Source organism: Anabrus simplex, chromosome 1 (assembly GCF_040414725.1).
Source record: "Anabrus simplex isolate iqAnaSimp1 chromosome 1, ASM4041472v1, whole genome shotgun sequence".
Classification (NCBI taxonomy): Eukaryota; Metazoa; Arthropoda; class Insecta; order Orthoptera; family Tettigoniidae; genus Anabrus; species Anabrus simplex.
The window spans coordinates 897,140,378-897,159,083 of record NC_090265.1 but is presented as its reverse complement, the minus strand read 5'-3'; the positions used below and the strand labels follow the sequence as shown (position 1 = coordinate 897,159,083).

At 42.5% G+C, this 18,706-nt stretch overlaps 1 protein-coding gene across 2 annotated transcripts in view; it reads left to right on the top strand.

Moving 5' to 3' along the window:
- Positions 1-18,706, top strand: part of LOC136857723 (uncharacterized) — a 135,437-nt gene that overhangs the window by 92,778 nt on the left and 23,953 nt on the right. Inside the window, exon 1 of one of the 2 annotated variants that reach the window (XM_067148247.2) lies at positions 1,104-1,176. The exons of the other annotated variant lie outside the window; for it this stretch is intronic. The gene's annotated coding sequence lies outside the window, so the exon portion shown is untranslated. Of the gene's footprint in view, positions 1-1,103; positions 1,177-18,706 lie in introns of those variants that run through there. 2 annotated transcript variants of the gene reach the window in all.

Sequence of the window (18,706 nt, the reverse complement as noted above, 5' to 3'; positions counted from 1 at the left end):
TTCTTCATCTTAAGTAGGCCTATATAAGTATCTTAGCCTAATGACCAAACAGACTTTGTTCTTGCGCCTGACACTCAGGGGCCATCATCGGCTAAATTCGTGCATGATCGTCGCGGCCGGATATTTAATCGAATCCTCCCTCTGCTTGAGCGTTTCAGAACTAAGGATTAATACTTTCCTCGAGTTGAGTGTATTGTGAATAGAATTACAGGTTCAGCGATATAATTTAACGCTCACAATGCTATTGCGTGCCCAGTTTATAATCGTTTTTAATGCTGCCTGTTATTTGCAACATATCAAGAGAAAATAAAGAGGCTAATATTATTATGAAAGGCATACCTAGTTACAAATTTTCATAATATCATATTGTTATGATGGAGGCCCATATAAAATTAAGGGAACAAGCTGATAAAATATTATATTCAAACATTATTTTGTCACTAATATACTGTCTGTGCGTGGATTTACGTGCTTCGCACTTAGATGGCACTATTAATTGTACTTCTTATGAGTGCTGAAACTGCAGAAAAAATGAAAGCCTACAACCTGTTTTCCAGTCACTGACCAGGTCAGGGATGGAATGAATGAAGCCCCATCTTGCGGCGAGAATGGGAATTGTTCCGGCTGCCGAAGCCTGTCGCACTCCTCTGGGGCAATGATTAATGATTGACAGATGAAATAAAATGGTAGTGAAGAGAGTGTTGCTGGAATGAAAGATGAGCGGGAAAACCGGGGTACTCGGAGAAAAACCTGTTCCGCCTCCGCTTGTCCAGTACAAATCTCACGTGGAGTGACCGGGATTCGAACCACGGTATCCAGTGGTGAATGACGGGCGCTCTGCCGCCTGAGCCACGGAGGCTTTTTAATTTTAATACACTACCTTAATTAATTACTTGTGACGACACGATAGAATTAAACAACACACTAGCTGCTAAATTATCTCACTCGAAGATTCTCGAAGAACGAAAGTGAGCGGGACTTGTGACGACACGATGCGTTCGGCACTACGAGCCGAGTGACAACGAATATAGCCGATGACGGCTCCTGAGTGTCAGGCGCTAGACAAAAGTACCAAACAGTTATCATCTCTACAACATTGGACGTGATAACCGAATGTCATTGTCACTGGCTTCTCACCAAGGAGGCCATGGAACGTGGGATTTATGAAATTATACTGTAAGTCGCATCCATCATTATTACCGTGTATGATGTCTAGACTAGCAACAACAGCGAAAATGTACGGCATGAAAATCAACGTCCGCCTCTGTGGTGTAGTGGTTAGCGTGATTAGCTGCCGCCCCCGGAGGTCCGGGTTCGATTTCCGGCTCTGCCACGAAAATTTGAAAAGTGGTACGAGGGCTGGAACGGGGTCCACTCAGCCTCGGGAGGTCAACTGAGTAGAGGTGGGTTCGATTCCCACCTCAGCCATCCTCGAAGTGGTTTTCCGTGGTTTCCCACTTCTCCTCCAGGCGAATGCCGGGATGGTTCCTAACTTAAGGCCACGGCCGCTTCCTTCCCTCTTCCTTGTCTATCCCCTCCAATCTTCCCATCCCTCCACAAGGCCCCTGTTCCGCATGGCAGCTGAGACCGCCTGGGCGAGGTACTTGTCATTCTCCCCAGTTGTATCCCCCGACCAAGAGTCTGAAGCTCCAGGACACTGCCCTTGAGGCGGTAGAGGTGGGATCCCTCGCTGAGTCCGAGGGAAAAACCGAACCTGGAGGGTAAACAGATGATGATGACGATGATGAAAATCAACGCCTCAGAAATTAAATGTATAGTTGTAGCATAATCGCCCAATAATCTTCCCTTAAAGTCATTGGAAGAGATATTCAGCAAGTAAGATCACTTACTTACATAGGCTAAAAAGTCACCGAAGATGCTCAACTGAAATCAAATGCCGGATAGAACAAGCCAAAAAAAAGGCTTTAATGGCAAAAAACAGCGTACTGAGCACTTCCATAATGAGACTTTAATTACGTCTGAGGATCCTAAGAGCATTCATCTGGATTATATGCATCAGAAACTTGGACATTCAATAATCAGCAGACTTGAAGCATATGAAAAGTGGCCCTTCAGTCGAATGCTTGAAATTCCATGTACATCAAAAATAAGAAATTACAACGTCTTATAAATTATGAAATAGAGAAAATAACTACTCAAAAGCCGGACTGAGCGGCTCAGACGGTTGAGGCACTGGCCTTCTGACCCTAACTTGGCAGGTTCGATCCTGGCTCAGTCCGGTGGTATTTGAAGGTGGTCAAATACGTCAGTCGCGTGTCGGTAGATTTGATGGCACGTAAAAGAACTCCTGTGGGACTAAATTACGGCATCTCGACCTCCGAAAACCGTAGAAGTAGTTAGTTGGACGTAAAAACCAGTAACGTTATCATTAACTGCACAAAACAATTAAAAAACCGACGCCTGTCATAGTGGGGCCATAACCTACGACACTCACTGATGATACAAATACAGAGCGAGTTGGTCGTGCGTTTAGAGGCACGCTGCTGTGACCTTGCATTCGGGAGATAGTGGATTCGAACCCCACTGTCGGCAGCCCTGAAGATGGTTTTCCCTGGTTCCTCCATTATCACGCCACGCGAATGCTGGGGCTATACCTTAAGGCCATGGCCGCTTCCTTCCCACTCCTAGCCCTTACTTATCCCATCGTTACCGTAAGACCCATCTGTGTCGATGTGACTTAAAGCAACTTACTAGAAAGAAACCAAGAGGAAGAGCAAGGAAAATGTTTGTAAACCAGGTCACTGAGGACACGGGCTTAAACAATTGTGTTACAATGAAGAGAGCTGTCAACGATCGTGCCACCTGGACAAACTTCATGGCAACAGCCCAGTCTTGGGACTGAAAACGAAGAATAAGTCATATCCGCATGGTTCGGATTCCATGTAAAATTGGTGGTCCCATGGCTATGATCACGTTATCAACAGGCACATCGAATTCTTCTTCTACTACTCATGCTACAACTACAATATACTGAAGATTATTATTATTATTATTATTATTATTATTATTATTATTATTATTATTATTATTATTATTATTATTATTATTATTATTATTTCTTTCTTTCTTTCTTTCTTTCTTTCTTGCAAACCGGCCAAACTTAGGACCACGCCAATACCACTTCACTTCCTTCCAATCATCCCTTCTTCCTTCCTCTTTCTCCACAGTGCCTTCTATCTTTCAGAATGTTGCGCTCTTCTCTCTTCAGTCCATCTTCCCCCTCTGTGCTCTTTCTTTTCTTCAACCAGAACTTGAGTTCTTCCTTCATCTGCTTGGCATATCCCCCCTGGCTCTTCAAGTAGTATATTTTATTAAACATTTGTTTATTTAACCTTGCTGGATCCATTCTGACCATGTGCCCATAGAATCGCAGCCTTCTTTTCCTTATTGTTGTTTCCAGGTCTTCTGTTCTTTTGTATATCTCCTTATTTGATCGTAATCTGTAGTTTCCCTCTACCACCCTTGGGCCGTAAATCCTCCTCAATATTCTCCTTTCAATCTTTAGTAGTTTTTCCAGGTTCGTTAGTGTTGCTATTTCCACCCCATACAGAATCACTGGTTTTACCACAGCATCATAATGTCTTAGTTTGGCATTAATGGGAAGATTCATTTTGTTGTAAATGAATTTGGTGGCAATGTTTAGCCTTGCCAACTTAAGTCTTCTATTTTCCATGGCCTCTTTATCCATCCCGTTGCTGCTGATACTCCCAGGTATTTAAACTGCTTTGTGACCTTCACTTCGCCATATTTCGCCTTCATTGTTCTCCTCACATAATTCCTGTCCGTGCTCATCATCTCTGTTTTTGTGAAGGAGATTTTTAAACCTGTTTTCTCGGCTATCTCCTGTAGTTCACTTATCTGTGTTATTGCTTCCTGTTCCGTCTCAGCGAAGAGTGGCAAATCATCAGCAAAGGCCAAACACTTGGGTTTGACATGTTTATTTTTACTACCTATTATAGCACCTGAGTCATTATGTTTCCACAGTGTTTTCATGACCTTATGTAGAACCACGTTGAAGAGTGTTGGGGATAAGCTGTTACACTGTCTCAGACCTGTTTTTATCTGGAAGGGTTTGCTGATCTCTCCTCGAAATTTCACTTTGGATATGGCGTAGGGATGTGGCGACCCCATCGCCCAGTGGGTAACCACTGCAGTTAGCCACCCGAGTATTGGCGGGAAAACCATACGTATTTAAGGTAGGAGGAAATGCCTGCCTTTCGCCAGAAAACATCACGAGGCCCTCTAACCTTAGTTGTACAATGTTGGACTATGTCCAACCCCTAAAATGAACATTAATATCATGGAACAAGCTTCTTACGAATTATTATTATTATTATTATTATTATTATTATTATTATTATTATTATTACAGAATTTAATTGTCAATAAAGGGTTCAAAGTCACACCAACACATTCAGGTTTTCGGTGACGATGGTATAGGAGACTGTCAGAAATATTCGGAAGAAGCGGCCGCGGGCGCGATAATGGGCAACAACGGAAACACTTTTTCAGGGCTGCCGACGGTGGAATTCGAATCCACCGTCTCCCGAATGCTAACTCATAGCTACGCGACGAGGGCCGCATAGCCAACTAACTCGGAATAGTTTATTTTTATGTATACATTGTGTTTTGCGATGTTCTCAGCATATAATTATATATGGTGAGATAACTATAAGAAGAAATGCATCGATGGCTTTCGGTTTCACAAATGCAACTTCAGCACGCATTTTTGACTGTGTTTTATCTACTGAGATCACCGTACAATGTTTCCACTAGGATTGTAGAAATGTCCGTGGCCGCTTATCAGAGCAACTCCTACTGCACAAAATACACCCATAGCTGATACTTGGAGCTGTTTAACCTTACTGCAGTAACTGATAAACAACCTCAACGTCAATGTAAGTGCAATATTATCGGGCGTAATCGCTGGTAATCAATAGAGCTTATTCAGACTCGTTCGAAGTAGTTTTTTTTAAATGACGCAGACTTTGGATTTGACCAAATTAAGCCACCCCCATGTAAGAGCCCACAGCTTGTGAAGAAAAATAAGCTTGTAGTTTTACTTGCCTGTTCACGTCGTGTTTATAGCTGCAGGAACTCCAGTTGTACGAAATATTGAACCACTGGAATGTGGTTCTTCACGTGAAAAATCCCATGTGCATTGGCCGGGATTCGACCTATGGCCTCTTTTTGAAATAACTAGAACCAGTGACGATGTCACTCTGCTACTATACACTTTACAATTTCTGAGAGAGACGTGCTAATCAGAGGAGCCCTGATTTTATTTTGTTAATGATTTGACTAGTCCTGGGTATGACGTTAAACTGCTTCTTACCAAATGACCACTGACATAAAAGATCCCCATCTACCAAGTACCAAGACCCTCTTTGGAGGGTTCATGAACGGGTAGAGGGCCAAGGCACCCTCATGCCCTTGGAGAGAGATTTCAGTAGGAATCGGATCTATACGCAGTAAAAACGATTAAAATATGTATGCAATTATGCCCTAACATGTAGAAAATACGCACTAAAAATTGAAAATGCGCTTAAGAACAAGCAAATTTTTTCACTCTCTTTATACATGTATCATTCACTGTAGAAAGAAGCATCACAATAGATAACTGCAAGTCTTTCAGTGTTTTCTGGAGACAAATCACGCTTATTGTCTGTCAAAATAAGTTTATAGGCCAATAATGACCTTTCTACATCAACCGAAGTGATGGGACAAAATTTATGTGCTGGCACCGAAGGTTCCGAACATTCATCTGGCAAAGACACCCTGATTCCACTCAGGTACTGACTAATTGTTTGAATAATTTTAAGTCCTGGGATATTTTGGTTTACACAATATTTCTTCAGGAATGACTGCAGAAATGGATTATCTAACTTATTCCATGGAATATTACTGTATCTTACAACAAAGATCGACTGAAAATGTATTAAGTGGAGGCATCCGTTTTACATGCATAAGAAGTAGTTGCAGTGTGTTGTTCTTCTTTCCCTCCTTTGCCGTACATGCATTCGACAATGTGATCGGTTGAATAATCATTATTACCTGACATCCACTGATGGACGTAATAACTACTTTTTGCAGCTCTTCTCCTTAGGCATTTTGAGTAAATATATGCAGACTACAGTAAGAATAAAGTAACACATTCACTGAAGAAACTCCTCACAAAACGTAACCTCGGGGTACTGATTTCCCAGATGGTGAAAGAAATGTCCCATCACATCCATTTCTTGAAATGTCAGACAGCGTTCTTGCGTAAAACACTGTTATCTCGTTATCTGTTACTCAGAAAGTTGCTTACAATGGATGTCCAACACGCAGAAGAAACCAATGTTGTTCGAGATGTTTTAAGTTATACTTAATTTCAAATGTATATGCCGAAATATGCAATAAATTAAATAAACCCATAAAATATGCATTTGCACACGCGCATATGTATTTCCAAAAATTCTAGTCCCTAGATATCACTTCTAAAGTCAGATGAACTACTGTAATTGTATGGTCAACAGCATAGGCTGCTGAAGGCTACCAATCTGGATTTCCGAGAACTAGCAGTTCAACTTTATGATGAAACAGGACAACTAGTAAATTGATCTTACGTGGAGCTGAAGAGATTGGCACAAGGCCGGAACTACAGGAGAACTGCCAATCTCAGAGCAGCCAATCTTAAGAAAAGAAGTGATTTAACATTTAACGTCGCACTAATAGACTACATAGAAGGTTTTCGACGACGCTGAAAAGGGAAAGGCCTAGGACTGGGAAAATAATGGCCATGACCTTAATTAAGGTACAGTCCAAGTGTTTTCCTCGTGTACATATGGGAAAACACGAAAAACCATTTTCAGGGCTGAAGGCTGTATGCGAACTCATCATCTCCTAAAACGTTCGTAGCTATTCGCCGTGAACCGCGTAGACAAATCACTCGGTGAGCTTGCTTCTACTTACGCTCACCATCTTTTCTGATCGAACTCACTTGGTCAACTTTCGTTCTCTTCCTATTCGAACGGTATTTGACTTCTGATACCTAGAAAGTTTTCAGTTTCATACTCTTCATTTTCATTAGTCGATGTCTTAATTAATCGAGGGATCGGTGGTCTTCCACTGCTCCTTCGACTAATATAACTGGATGCTGATAACCTCATTGGTTTGCCAGATCAACTAACAGTCAGCACCGCCATGCATACGCCGAGTTCATATTCATACTAGTAACTTGTCGCAGCGATTGTTGCGAACCAAGACTAAAAATGAAGCTGATGATAAAGGGAGCGTGAAAACAGTAAAGGAAAATAAACTGAACTCCGGAAGATCATTTATTTGCCTTTAAACTTACACTTCCGTTGTGGCTATACGTACGGAATTTTAAACCTTGGCAATTTATAGAATTTTCACAATGAATTCTGTTCGCAAGATTTCAATCTATAACATAAATCTGGCTGTATAATGCTAGGCAATTTTCATTTTTCAGTAAATCTGAAATGTACCTATGAATCGTCCCTTGAATCTTAAAACAGTAAGGACCTAATCCTGGAATGTGTGGAATGTGGATACTGTTAAGAGAGAAGGATGCAAAGGACATTGTACTATTATGTTGCCTTACATGGTTCATGAAATCATTATCATGTAGCATCAAGACTTTAAGGACGTCGTTCACTTGAGGCTGTGGAAAATTAACCAAGCCAATGTGGCAACAAGTATTAAAATGTCCATTTACCATTTCCGCAGCGAAATGTCGCGCTTGGCAGTGCATAAGGATTTCATTTCATAACCCTACACTAAATAATTCTATGCAAGTTTCATTATAAAGGACTTTTTGAAATAGAATATCCTGAGATGGATTTCTGTCTGTTTCTCGCTTATTAGAACCAACGTGGAACAACAACTAACATTCTGGCGAGAACATGATTTCACAGACCCATCTATCGGACTAAGATAGAAATACCTGCATAGATACACGCAATCGGGTCCACGCACTGTAATCGGAGTAGTTACACATTTCGACACGTGGCGTTGGCGGCCTAACTATTTGCGGTAGAAATGCATAGGTACTTCTGTATGGAAAATACCGTATATTGACTTTAATTGCCGATTTATCGTAATTTAGAGGTATGGAGAATGTTACATAGGTTAATGCTGTTAAAATGACTAATCCTAAAGGTTTCTTTCGATGATATTGTCGTGAAACGAAACTGCGGAGAGATGGAGTAGTCCAACTGACGTTCCTTAACTGTGAGGAATACTAGTAATCAAGTTATTATCCATAGCATCTAGATACATAGCAGAACTTACCACAACACTTTTGTCTTCTGATGTTAATCTTGAGACTTAGTCATTATTCAATCAGAGTCTTAAAATTCTTCAAGTGCTGCTGTCAGGAAGGGGGCTGGACAAAACACAAAAGTCTTTTTTTCTATATTCGGTGTATGGATAGCATAAATATTTTGACTCAAACATGCCTACATTTTAATTTCAATATATACAGGGTGTTAGGGGTATACGTGCAGATATTAAGCTAGTCGGCAAAGAAAAATACATCTCACAATATATGCTATGTACTTTTTACCTTGTCCTATTAGTTTGCCCATAACAGAGCCAAATATTTCAGGACCTAATGTGTTTTGAACGGCCGTAGCAGGATGCGCCGGTTACGTCATTCTGTCCACGCGTAGTGGAAGTACAGTAGCAGAGTATAGGGCTTGTTGAACCTGTTTCTTATCGCAAGCCAACACATGTTGTTGTGCACTTCCCCTAAAGGCTTGGCAAGTAGGAGAGGTTGACTCACGTGCCTGGCCACTTGCCGTACTCGAAAACCGGTCTAGGGTAGTCTGTTTGAAAAGTACACGGAATTCTTGCAGTGACGTTGAAGATCCGTACCAGCACATGCATGCGAATCAAGTGTTGTGTAGTTGTGTGTGATTTATAAGACGTCATTGACATTACTCAGTGATCCAAGCTGACAAAATTAAAGGAAATAGTTAATAAGTAATGAAAAATGGGCGCAACATTTCTGTGCTGTTATTGCGACAGTCTACGATGAACTTCTGACAATAGACAATGCGAGTTGTCCATGCTTATTCATAAACTTTTCAGGTCAATGAAAGGACGGTGGACACTGAAAGAAAAGGCTATAAGTATTCAGTGAAATTGTTATTAATGAGACAAATTTCAAAAAGCGTAGTTTCATCCATCGTGAACATTGCTCGAAGGAAAAAGAGCTACCGGTACTGTGGAATTGCCGCCGGGCATTTGTAATATAAGGCTTATTCTTCCTGTTCCTAATATTTTTACCCTCTAGGGTTGGTTTTCGCTGGGACTCAGCAAGGGATCCCACCTCTACCGCCTCAAGGGCAGTGTCCTCGAGCGTGAGACATTGGGTCGGGGATACAACTGGGGAAAATGACCAGTACATCGCCCAAGCGGCCCCACCTGCTAGGATGAACAGGGGCTTTGCGGGGGGATGGGAAGGGATAGAAAAGGAAGAGGGAAGGAAGCGGCCGTGGCCTTAAGCTAGGTACCATCAAAGCATTTGCCTGGAGAAGTGGAAAACGACGGGAAACCACTTTCAGGATGGCTGAGGTGCGAATCGAACCACCTCTACTCATTTGACCTCCCGAGGCATAATGGGCCCCGTTCCACCTTTCGTACCCCTTTTCAAATTTCGTGTCAGGGCTCGAAATCGAACCCGGGCCTTCGGGGGGTGGCAGCTAATCACACTAACCACTATACCACAGAGGCGGACAGAAGGCTTATTACTGGACAGTAAGTGCCGATAGGTAAAGTGATGACTGTAATGGACCCGCTTAATTAGAACTTCCGTACTCATAATAATATTACTACTACTACTACTAATAATAATAATAATAATAATGTCTTTACGTTCCACTAACTAATTTTCACGGTTTTCGGAGACGCTGAAATGCCAGAATTTTTTACCGCAGTGTTTTTTAATGCAAGTAAATCTACAGACACGAGACTGGCTTATTTGAGCACCTTCAAATACCACCGAACTGAGCCGCCATCGAACCTGCCAAGGTGGGATCAGAAGACCAGCGCTCTATCGTCCGAGCTACTCAGTCCGGCATTAGAGGTTGGATTAAGTTGGTCGTGTGGTTAGGGGCGCGCAGCTGTGAGCTTGCATTTTGGTGATAGTGGATTCGAACTCCGCTGTCGGCAGCCGGGAAGATGGTTTTCCGTAATTTCCCATTTTCACATCAGGGAAATACTGGGACTGTACCTTTATTAAGGCCTCGAACGCTTCCTTCCCACTTGTATCCCTTTTCTCTCCCATCGTCGCCGTAAGACCTACTTGTGTCGGTGCGACGTAAAACAATTTGTAAGTACATGTTTCGGTAATTCCGGAGACATGTCCGCAATTATAAGATTAATAATAATTCGGACTTGTTAAAAGTTCACTATTTTCTTTAGTATTTTCTGACAGATTACCAGCTACGAAGTTTGAGTGGGGCGTTTAATTTTATTTTCGTAATAGTTAGTAATAATGGACTAACACAGTTTTTATTATAATATTGGTAGGTGGCTTTACGACGAATGCAAGCTGACAGCCGCGCGCTCCTAATCACACGGCCAACTCGCTCAGTAATAATAATAATAATAATAATAATATTAATAATAATAATATTAATAATAATAATAATAAATGTTTACGTGCCAATGGAGACGCGCGGTTTCGGAATTCTGCCCACGGGTATTCTTTAACGTGCCTGTAATTCTACCGATCAGAAGCGGACGTATTTGAGCACCTTCAAATACCAGCGGACTGAGCCAGCATCGAGCCTGCTAAGTTCATGAAACCAGAGCTTGAACCGTCTGAGCCACTCAACCTGGCAACGTTTATTTTGATACGTTTAATAGGCACTGCAAAAGCAGAATGCTTTAATTTACCATTAAACAAGTTCTTTTCGTTTGGAAGCACGAAAAGGAAGTACGTTTAATTTATTTATTTTTATAACATGTCCCTTATTGATATGAAGCAAAACGTTCGATGTGCTTTGACAATTCAGTTCTGATACTACTCACTTGGAAATCCTATCCCACGCATTCTTTCGTTGACGTAAGAAACTTTATTTACGTACACGTCAACACGGGGTGTTTCTGCATACGGCGAGTTGGTCTCCCAAGAATCCATGGTATTGAAATCACACTGTGGGAGAATATTTCACGTAAGCAGTTTGACAAATTCACTAGACCTGTCACGGGCCGGTCGGTCGTCTGCTGTTTCTAGCGACGGGGGTGTGGTGGGACGTGTTCCCGCCCCTACATGAAACCACCGGACTAGAGGTATGAGCTGTCTGTCTGACCTTGACCTGAATAACAGCTGTCAGAGAGGCGAATTATCGTCTGTACTAGTACGCGAGTTACTTCGTAGTAGTAGTAGTATTTGAATAATGCCAGTGTATGAATACCACGAATACCATGATATGCTGCTAGTGTATCGTGTGGCAGAACAGAACACGGGTCGCCCTCAATGAATCTATGGGAAAATCGGAAAAGGCTTTCCAACAGACGGGTGCCGAATCCAGCAACGATACTTGCTGTACTGCAGCGTATTCGCGATGCAGGTTGTGTTACATCACGCTTTCAGAAGCGATGGCCTAAACGGCCACGTGTAATTCTAGACGCGGAAGAAGACATCCTGACAATGGAAATGAAATGGCGTATGGATATTAGTGCCGGGAGATCCCAGGACGGGTTCGGCTCGCTAGGTGCATGTCTTTTGGTTTGACTCCCGTAGGTGACCTGCGCATCTTGATGATAATCAAATGAGGATGAAGGCAACACATACACCCAGCCCCATGCCAGGGAAAATAACCATGATGGTTCAAATACCGACCCTGCCGGGAATCGAACCCGGGACCCCTGTAACCAAAGGCCAGCACGCTAACCGTTTTGCCATGGAGCCGGGCATCCTAACAATAGTAAACGATGATCCCGGGCGCCGTACGCGTAGTATAACACGTGCCGTTGGTGTACCAACTTGGACCATACGTAGGGCACTGCATGAAGAACGAGTGCATCCTGACCATATTCAACGGGTGCAGTGTCTTTGACAGCTGATTACCATTTTCTTACGAGTTGATGTACGTCGCCACGACACAGATAGATATTACGGCGACGACGGGACAGGAAAGGGCTAGGATCGTGAAGAAGCAACCGTGGCCCTAATTAAGGAACAGCACCAGCATTTACCTGGTGTGAACATGGCAAACCACGGAAAACCGTCTTTAGGGCTGCCGACAGAGGAGTTCGAACCCACTATATCCCACTCATGGGCTGTGGAACGTCCCCATTCAGTAGGAGAAGGCAATTTCCAGCATCGGTTATGAATTAATATCTGGATGGGTGTAGTAGGAAGTCGGTTACGTGGACTAATCATCTTTTTATTAATGTTACCTTGCTCCTGTGGATACAGTACGTTACTTGAGCTTTCAGAGGACGTGTCGCTTCGACTACGCAGAACCACGTGGATTTTACACAATGGTGCAGACATTTCCTCAACGGTGGACAGGACGATGTGGAACTATCAATTGGCCAGCCAGATCTCCAGACCTTATTCCAATGGACTTTAATGTCTGGGGGAACATGAAACACAAAGTATATCGAACTGAAGTAACCACTTAGGACGACTTCCGTGAACGTATTGTTTAAGCAGCAGAGGATATTCTGAACAACCCTGGTGAAATGAAATGAAATGAAATGAAATGTCGTATGGCTATTAGTGCCGGGATATTCCAGGACGAGTTCGGCTCGCCAGGTGCAGGTCTTTCCATTTGACTCTCGTAGGCGACCTGCGCGTCGTGATGAGGATGAAATGATGATGAGGACAACACATACACTCAGCCCCCGTGCCATTGGAATTAACCAGTTAAGGTTAAAATCCCCGACCCGGCCGGGAATCGAACCCGGGACCCTCTGAACGGAAGGCCAGTACGCTGACCGTTCAGCCAACGAGTCGGACACAACCCTGGTGTCTTGGCTCGAATGCGTCGCAACTGGATTCGGAGAAGTGAAGCCTGCAGGGAAGCCCAGGGTGATCACTTTGAACAATTGCTACGAGTTTTACTTTGGTATGTCAGATGTTACGCCATTTCTGCAATGTAATGGCTTGGGAGTACAGTACATTATCGCCTTAGTATTTTGAGTCTCGATAGGTCGATATTCTCATAAATCCGAGCAGGGAAATTGATGTACCGGTAACAAAAATTATAAATCGAGAGTTTCAGTGCGCGAATGCGGAAGACGTGCTTGTTAAAACACTAGACATTGACCTTGAACGCATTTCGGCAGTTGCTCAATCCTACACTGCATATGTTTTTTTTTTTTTTTTTTTTTTGCTTTACGTCGCACCGACACATACGTCTTATGGCGACGATGGGACAGGAAAGGGCTAGGTGTGGGAAGGAAGCGGCCATGCCTTAATTAAGGTACAGCCCCACCATTTGCCTGGTGTGAAAATGGGAATCCACGGAAAACCATATTCAGGGCTGCCGACAGTGGGGTTCGAACCTACTATCTCCCGAATACTGGATACTGGCCGGACTTAAGTGACTGCAGCTATCGAGCTCGGTTTTTGATTCTTTACGTGTGTTCGAGAAATTTATATTTTGTTTCTTATTCACTACGAGTTAAAACAGAAGACACTGCGTTTTTAAGGGCCGATGACCTTAAAACAGCAATCATCATCATTAACACGTATAAAAATTCAAAAAATGCTTGTTTTATATTCATCACTACTGAAATATGAAAACAATTCAATCAAATTAGTTATTTCATTCCCACACTCGTAGAGGGGTGGGTGGGCCGTCAGCTATACGTGTAGCTCTTGGGCCATGTAGTAAGGAAGTAGAGTTGTGGGTATGAAATAATTCAAGTTGGACGTATGTCTTGTACATACAATAAATTGAGTTGAATATGTTAGTATATAGGCTTGTTGTTTAAAGGGGCCTAACATCGAGGTCATCGGCCCTGTTAGTAAATACCTGACCGCGCAGAGAGATAACCGCAGCAACAACACGGACCCCAGAGGAGGCCCGCAGAGCACCCCACCCAGGACAGAGATCCCCCCAAACACTCCGTTTATTGAGTAAATTTTCATGGTACGATGTTGACATAGTACAATGTTGACATACATACATGGGTAAATAAACAAACAAACAGAGAGAAGTAGTTGGCCTTGAACTTGCTGGGCCGAGTGAGACGAGTTCTTAGTCCAGATATGTGAACAAAATAAGCACTGAGGTCATTGACCATGCTAAAAGGCTACAGAGCAGATTAAAGGCGATGTATCACAAGGTCAAACTTAAACATGTAACAGAACGTAAGATGTAACTGTGACAGATGAGAAACGAAACGCAACCCGGGCTGGGGAAACAAACACAGACCTTGCAGCACTGTCTTGAAGCACAGCACAGAAACGTAGATGTACACCTGCACACGACACAACAGGTGAATTAAAGACGGAAAAAGTATTGTGTCACTTGAAGCTAAAGAGAAGTTATAAATGAACGAAATAAACTAAATCTAAATAGTAAAAATAACAATAATAATATACAACTAACAATAATATTAATAACAAAATATCAAATATGAATAACAAGTATACGACTTAAAAGGAGAGTAAAAAGAGGAATAAGACGAAAATATGAACAGGTGAATAATAATAATAATAATAATAATAATAATAATAATAATAATAATAATAATAATAATAATAATAATAATAATAATAATAATCAGACGAGGAAAGAGAGTAATAAGAAGAAGTTCAATATGAGTAGTAGCAATAAAAATAAGACTGAAAATTAATAATAATACCGGTAATGTTATTTGCTTTACGTCCCACTAACTACTCGTACTGTTTTTGGAGGCGCTGTAATTTAGTCCCGCACGAGTTCTTTTTACGTGCCTGTAAATCTACCAACACGAGGCTGACGTATCTGAGCACCTTCGAATACCACCGGATTGACCCAAGATCGAGCCTGCTAAGTTGGAACCAAGAAACCAGTGCTCTAACCGTCTGAGCAACTCAGTCTGGCCACTTTTATTTTGATAAATTTATTAAATACTGCAAAGGAAGCAGTAAGTTATGCTTTATTTTACCATTACACATATGCTTTTCGTTTGTAAGCACGAAATAATAATGTAATTTTTTACGTCCTAGTAACTACTTTGACTGGTTTTGGAGACGCCGAGGCGCCGGAATGTTGTACCGCAGGACTTTTTTTAATGCAAGTAAATCTACAGACACGAAACTGGCGTATTTCAGCACATTCAAATACCCCCGAATTGAGCCTCCATCGAACCTGCCAAGATGGGATCAGAATACCAGCGCCGTATCGTCCGAGGTACTCAGCCCGGCATTAGAGCTTGGAATACGTTGGTCGTGCGTTTAGGGGCGCGAAATTGTGAACTATCATTGGGGAGATACTGGGTTCGAACTCCACTGTCGAGAGCCCTGAAGATGGTTCTCCGTGGTTTCCCATTTTCACATCAGGAAAATGCTGGAGCTGAACCCTTATTAAGGCCACGAACGCTTCCTTCTCACGTCTACACCTTTTCTGTCCCATTGTCACCATAAGACCTATCTGTGAGGGTGCGACGTAAAGCCAATTTTGAAAATCATCATATTTAGGACATTATACAACTGACGAGATCCATGGTTATAAACGATGAGAAGTATTTTCTGGGCAGACATTATTGGCGAGTAGTCAATAATAATAATAATAATAATAATAATAATAATGATAATGGTATTTGCGTTACGTTTACGGTTTTCGGAGACGAAGAGGTGCCGGAATTTAGCCCCGCAGGGGTTCTATTTACGTGTCACTAAATCTACCGGCATGAGTGTGACGTATTTGAGCACATTTAAATACCACCGGACTGGGCCAGGTTCGAACCTGCGAGGTTGGAGTCAAAAGGCCAGCACCTCAACCGTCTGAGCCATACAGCCCGGCAGGAAGCACGAAATGTAGGTACGTACACCGGTAGCAGCCTTCAGCTGTTATCGTAGTTCAGTTGCTCGTAAACATAAAACCAGTTTGGCAAGTATATTACGTAACATCTCGTGGCATTGCATTAGCGTTGAGCTGTTACAGTAGTATATTTGCTCTGAAACATAAACAGAAACCGGTTTGGCACGGATGGCGCGTGACTTGCCTGTTATCAACGGAAAGCTATTCATTCACAGAACAAGGCACACTACCTATTCTAAAAACATCGTATTCCTTTGCTCTCGAAAATAACTTCCGCGGATTACTAAAAGTTTGATATATAGTGGTTCGTCACATCGTTCTCTATTGCTACAAGAAATATCTGCACGTATACACCTAACACCCTGTATAGTTTCAGATTAAATTTCATTCACTTTTCACTAGAATTTCAAATACCGGGTGAGTTGGCCGTGCGGTTAGGGGCACGCAGCTGTGAGCTTGCAGCCGGTAGATAGTGGGTTCAAACCCACTGTCGGTAGCCCTGAATATGGTTTTCCGCGGTTTCCCATTTTTACACCAGGCTGTTCCTTCATTAAGGCCACGGCCCATTCCTTCCCACTCCTATTCCACCGTCACCATAAGACCTATCTGTGTCAGTGCGACGTAAAACAAATTGCAAAAAGGAAGAATTTTTAATACAAATTCAGTGAGAGCAAAGTATTTTGAGTAAATGCATTGTAAACTGTTCATTGCACAGGTAACAATTCATACGTTGGCCTTACCATCATAACAGTAATGGTTTCTACTTGTCAGTGTTTAAATGTTAAATTCCAAATTATCTTGGATAACAATGTGTTGTGTTGCTGTCATGTGGCAAAGATGACTCTGCCTAAAGTATCATTCAATGAAATAAAATTTAGGGGTAATAAATACCCGATTAGAGTGATTAGCTGCCACCTCCGGAGACCCGGGTTCGATCCCCGGCTCTGCCACGAAATTTGAAAAGTGGTACGAGGGATCGAACGGGGTTCACTCAGCCTCGGGAGTTCAATTGAGTAGAGGGGGTATCGATTCCCATCTCAGCCATCCTCGAAGTGGTTTCCCATAGTTTCCCATTTCTCCTCAAGGCAAATGCGGGGATGGTACCGAACTTAAGGCAACGGCCGCTTCTTTCCTCTTCTTTGTCTATCCTTTCCAATATTCCCATTCCAAACACAAGGCCCTTGTTCAGCATAGCAGTTGCGGCCGCTTTGGCGAGGTACTGGTCATCCTGTCCAGTTGTATTCCCCGACCTGCACCAGGACAGTGCCCTTGAGGTGGTAGAGGTGGGATGCTTCGCTGAGTCCAAGGGAAAAACCAAACCTGGTGGGGTAAACAGATTAAGGAAGAAGATAAATACGCGAAATAGAAACGGAAAACCATGATGAAAGTGCTAACTGCTTTGAACTACTCCGTAGCTTTGTCCTGGTCTTCGGAGAATTCGTGAAATGATAGTGTCTCTTTGCTCTTTTTATCCTGTTCGAATTGCAGATAGGCACACAGCAATACATATTCGAATATTTCCAAACACCGTTAAAGAAAATTAAATCAATACACAATTTAAAAAAAAAGAATTAGCGCATAAATTAAAATGCTTGTTTAGGACGAAGTTACGGCGAGAAATCACTTTGTGACACTCATTACACGTGTTGTTGTTTGCAGAAAATTTATGTTCGAAGTAGGCCTACAAAAAGGCACACAATAATATCACATATTCCAAAATTTGCAAACACAGTTTAAAAATCAAATCACCACACTACACAATAACAAAAATAAACTGATTAGCGCATAACTGTCACCTCTCAATATCAAGCCAACAAACACCTCATTGCGAACACACTGCTAACATTTACGACAGCAAAAACAATATAAATAAAACTGGAAAAGCGGTCATTTGTGGTATACAGTTTCCTGTCAGTGACTTGGAGGCCAGCGCTCCAGCGGCATTATGGTGAAACTTTCCAATTACAGCTTTATGCTGTCAAGGCCGGCATAAAGAGCGCAGCAAGGGATCCAGTCGGCCGTGATAGATAACTTTCACAGAGCTCTTTATCGGGCCGGCATGGAAAGATCAGCGGAGACAACTTTCATAGGGCCATCTACCGGCGAATACAGTGAACTGCAATGACCTAATCATCGTATTATTTGATAAATGGCTATTTTACACGAACGACGGATTTAATAAATTAAATAATATTTTTAGTAGTCCTGAAATGGGGACTTTTCTTTTGATGTATTATAGGCATCAGTATCGCACTTTTTTCACAATATTGCGTTACACGTTCAAATTATATACATACCGGGTGAGTCCGCTGCGCCTGAAGTTTCTGCTTTTAGACATCCCAACGAACGTCAGTGGGGTGATGGTCGATTTTCCTTTGTTGTATACCAAACTGTCCGCCTCTGTGGTGTAGTGGTTAGCGTGATTAGCTGCCACCCCCGGAGGTCCGGGTTCGATTCCCGGCTCTGCCACGAAATTTGGAAAGTGGTACGAGGGCTGGAACGGGGTCCACTCAGCCTCGGGAGGTCAACTGAGTAGAGGTGGGTTCGATTCCCACCTCAGCCATCCTGGAAGTGGTTTTCCGTGGTTTCCCACTTCTCCTCCAGGCAAATGCCGGGATGGTACCTAACTTAGGCCACGGCCGCTTCCTTCCCTCTTCCTTGCCTATCCCTTCCAATCTTCCCCATCC